The sequence below is a fragment of the Lolium perenne genome, chromosome 4, assembly GCF_019359855.2.
Source record: "Lolium perenne isolate Kyuss_39 chromosome 4, Kyuss_2.0, whole genome shotgun sequence".
Lineage (NCBI taxonomy): Eukaryota > Viridiplantae > Streptophyta > Magnoliopsida > Poales > Poaceae > Lolium > Lolium perenne.
In genome coordinates, this window is record NC_067247.2 from 188,122,734 (window position 1) to 188,127,456 (window position 4,723).

The window sequence follows — 4,723 nt, forward strand, 5'->3', positions numbered from 1 at the left end:
CGGGTGATCTAGCTCTATCGGGTGATCTAGCTCTATCGGAAGTCACCGTGAGGGGTTAAAGTGAAAATTGATGCAATTTTTCCTTTCGACACTCTTAGAAAAAATAAATTTAAATTAGTCCTCAACACGGACGGTCAGATCCGCCTGGTACTCCACCGTGTAGTTTTAGAGTACCAGGGTACCGTAAAAATTGCCTAAAAGTAACTAGTTGAATGCCCGTGCATTGCTACGGACATATAAATATAAATATACGGTTGTTGTCACAACCTTTTTTACCCTCGCCTTATTTAGCCCTGACCTTTCAAGAAAAGTATGTGTTATCTTTCTACTATAACCTGAATATAAGGAGAAATTTAAACGAGTAATTAACCATTCAACATATATCAACTGTTAGAGTACGCACAAAGTCATATAAAGACGATCAATTGTCCATCTTAAGGTACATATTTTTTGAGGAAAGCAGATTGTCTTCTTGTAAGCTGTAACCGCTTAAAACATAATGCAACATCCGTCCAATTAAAGGTATCCAACTTTGAACTAATTGTTGTATACACAAAAAAAATTTGAACAAGGAGTCAAGCTTTTTTGCGAATGAAAAAACAAGGAATCAAGCGAATAATATGCACCTGCAGTTTGCTTCCTCTTCCATCAGAAAACATGTTTCATAACTTCAATGACTGATTACTACATGTATTGGAGCGAATCGATATTCCAATTAATGTAACTACGTCTACACAATGATCTAGATCAATCGATTGGAGTTCACAAAATCTAAAATAGTACTTCCTCCGTCCTAAATTAATTGGCTCGAATTTGTCTTCATTTACATGTGAATCTAGACGAATCCAAGTCAATTAGTCTGGAACGAAGGAAGTACAACACTAAAAATTTATTTATATTTGTGTACTGATGTAAAATAGTACAATCCAAAAAATGTCTACTCATGTGAGTAGAACACTTAGGGGCTTTTCACAGTTTTCTGGTACAACCTACTGCAACAATAATGTTTCATAATATCAACATAGGAATAAAGCGCAAGAAGATTCTATGTCAATACTTTACACAGATAATCAAATCAAAACACAAGAACTTTGTGAAGCCCCTTGAAATTGGGAACCTAGATTGAGCAATTACTTTTCATTGGCAACACCACGTTGTACTCATGGAGGTATAGTCCACGGTGGTCATGGCGGCTGAAAGTTACCCGGGGTTTGAGGCTCGGAGGAGATATCAGAAGGAGGAGATTGAGATCCACATGCAGGGATTATTTTGGCAACTGAAAGTCTGATTTGGTAGCGTGATGTATTGGTTTTGGCAAGTAAGATTTGATATGATAATTATGAGGATTTTGGTAATTAAGATTTGATTTGATAGGGATATAGGGGTTTACCAAAAAAAAACGATCGGATGATGTCAGCGGATTCAACGTTGAGAGAATATGTTTGCACGGTCTGGATTTCTCTGATCTTTGATATCAAACATTTTTTACGACGTACGGACTCCAATATAATAGTAAAGAAGTGTAATATGATAAGCATACCTTAATTTCTCTAATATTCCCAAATTTACTGAAAACACTCCTTATCAAGGAGATCTTTGAAACACATTAGTCCATCTGCCACCATATGAATAAAACAAAACCATAGCCAAATAAACAGAACTCAATAAACATACAAGCAATCGGCGATGCTGCAAAGAATGCATCGATACTGTAAGAAGATTTTTTACTTTTACTGTACACAATTTGTGCTGAAAATGGCAGGACATACTCTGGATCTGTTCACAACACCCTTATTTCACATTCATTTGCTCATTGATGCCAGTTCATACATGGAGCTATAATTGATAGAGAGAACACGACATCGGTGAGTTGGGACAAAGCCACCCGGTTCAAGAGATCATGGACCAGATCTATACTCGGTGTTACATTTGTTTTCTGAACACACATGAACTTTCCACCCCTCTCTCTTTTCTCTCTTACTCACATAAAATTCCCATCAGACGTGTGAGTAGGAATGCATTCAACCGCTCAACATGTAGTTGTGAAGAACAAATCTCCTCCAATTTCTGAGAGGAGGTAATATTACCTTGTGTGGGGAGCTGGCATTGCCCCTACTTTCAGGTAAAGAGAAAAACCACAATACATATTACTTTAGTAGCACCTTCCTGCATATAGGAAAAAATGTGTATGATGAAATTAAATATATACGGATGAAAAAAATTGACAAACAGTTACAATACTGGAAACGGGATTTACATTGGAGACATCTGATGTGAAACTCTATTAGGATGCTAAAAACTCTAATGGGGTAAATCAAATAACCATCTTCTCCTCTTAGCCAAAGAAAATCTCAGGATATATAATTTTGTAAACCATATGCTACAAAGAGCATTGAGAAAATAGAATACCTGAGAAATCAGACGCCACTTAATCACAATCGCAACGAAATTCTAGCTTTGATCAGAAATCATCCAAGTGGATTGGAGCGTGGATGGCCTAGCAAAATGCAATATATTTACAAACCTCATTCGATGTTTATACACACTACTGTAATCTGCATGCATGTGAGATGCTCAACTGGAAGTGGAACTTTTCTATTACTCTACTTCATAATGACACACAGACCATTCCTCTGCCACTTAGTACGCTAGGCGACGAGTGATGTGAGAAAGTATTCAAATCCTTTTTCTACATGTAGCCATCCTTTTTTTTCTACATCACAAGCTAGGTTCGGTTATTTAACAACTTATTACTAAATCATGAACGATTGTTTCATTTTCTTCTGGTCTAAATATATTTAAAGAGACACAACACCAACCAGACATGAGTAAAAGGTCGCTGGTAACAAGCTACGTAACTTATAACCAATACTTTTAACCAAATAGCTAGCAGTTAAAAAAAAAACTGGACACATGTTAGTGAGGCCATGTTCAGTTCCTAATCAGTTAGCTTTGCATACACCTACTTTACTCTGGTCTTCGATTGAACTATTGTTACTCCCCCTAGCTAATTAATCTAGAAAAAATTGACAGCCCACTGAGTATCAATAAACAGATGACGCATGCCTAAGAAGAAGACCCACAATGCAAACCATAAAGAAACTCACCATGCAGAGCATCACGTTTCTCATAGTGGTCGAACTCTGTCAGTGGGTTCACAATAGACTGGAGTCTTGCCCTTCCTCCACATGTGTTCTGATGGACACACACAAGCTTACACCAAGCATCGTTGGTCTGTTTCTAGCTAGCATTCGTGTACCAATGGTACATCAACTAAGAGCCCAAGGAATTCAATGATACCTGGTACTCTGTGATCTTCTCGGCGTGCTCCCTTTCCTCTTCGCTTGATTTCTTAAAGAAACCTGGGGGGACGAAATAAACGCATTTCAGAAAATATTGCCTTCAGAACATTGTTTTGATAGCTTTGGTAATTGAGGATAGACATAACACTAAAGGACGTACCCAGTGCTGAGAGCTCCCGCACCGTGCGGGGTCTGGGGAAGGTGTTAGTGGCAAGCCTTACCCTCACAAAGTGCAATGTGAGGAGACCGCGACTCGAACCTGGGACCTCTCGGTCACAGGCGGTGAGGCTCTACCGCTGCACCAGGACAGACATAACACTGTACTTGGGAAATCCCTTGGTTGCAACATTGTCGCGGTCAAAGTAGGCGTAGATGAAGTGGTGCACGTACGGCGGCACTGTACTACAGACTGCAAAACAACATTCCACAACGGCACAAAAGTAAAAAACACGCGTTCAACTTGTTTAAAACGATCTTTCATTGCAAGGTGGCGACATACTCAGGTTGCTGGGAGAGAAAAAAGTGGCATCGTCACGAAAACACCAAAAGCACCGGTTTCAAAGCATGTTCACTGACACGCACGCTGCAAAAGAATGATATTGATGCACATGGAGATCAGAAATAATGGAATTTTAAAAAAAAATCATGTAGTCAAATAGTGATATTGATGTATGCAGACACCACAAAGAATGGAAGCTTGCCAATCCCTCCCTGTGAGCAATCAAGCTCAGCATGCTTGTAGCTGATCACACCAAAAAATAAAGTCCATACACTTCAATGTACTCCGGTCTTCAGGACTGAAGGAGCATCCATCAAAGTGCCGAATCCCTGCATAACCATGTTTGTAAAACATCCTGAGAGAAAACACAGACACCAAAGATGACACAGCAAAATACAATAAGTAGTACAACTAACCATGCCCTTTGCCAATTCTCGTCAGTTGCATCACATACTCATAGACCTTCTTGATAGCTTCAACCTTGGACAAAGTTGCACAGGAATTTGTCAGATAACAAAGCTCAAAATGAAGTACTAAATTATTTCAAGAGTATGGTTCAACCATGAGATTGGAAATGTAGCAGTACGCAGAAAATTAGTGCAGAATACTGAAGTTATTGACATTGAGCAATATTAAAGAGTATGGTAAAGAGATGGCAATGTACATAATGGAAACATACCTTGCTGTGAGCAATAAAGCTCAGCCTGAGCTACTTCGTGCAATCGTGCCGGAGGAGCTCCTGTCCTAGGTCCTTTTTCTGCCAGAAAGGTACGGCGCGACCTCGGGCGGTTGTGAGCACGAGCCCGGCAACAGGGAAACGTGCGGGAGGAGCTCCCGTCACAGCTCCCTTTCGTGGCGGAGGGTTGTGGACCTTGAGACGGCGGTGAGCACGAGACCAGCCACGGGGAGCCTGTGGCAGCGT

The 4,723-nt window shown here is 40.0% G+C and overlaps 1 long non-coding RNA gene across 5 annotated transcripts; it reads right to left on the reverse strand.

The window, feature by feature from the left end:
• Positions 1-1,777: 1,777 nt before the first annotated feature.
• On the reverse strand, positions 1,778-4,723 carry LOC127348922 (uncharacterized). Of its 5 annotated transcripts, none has more exons than XR_007880028.2 (8): positions 4,481-4,723; positions 4,218-4,281; positions 3,984-4,130; positions 3,802-3,885; positions 3,627-3,711; positions 3,205-3,362; positions 2,410-3,143; positions 1,778-2,166 (listed from the first exon to the last, which is right to left on the reverse strand). It is a non-coding gene; the product is annotated as an uncharacterized lncRNA (long non-coding RNA). The 5 variants fall into 5 exon arrangements; XR_007880025.2 differs by having other exon boundaries at positions 2,410-2,497; positions 3,108-3,143; positions 3,802-4,130; XR_007880026.2 differs by having other exon boundaries at positions 2,410-2,497; positions 3,301-3,362; positions 3,802-4,130.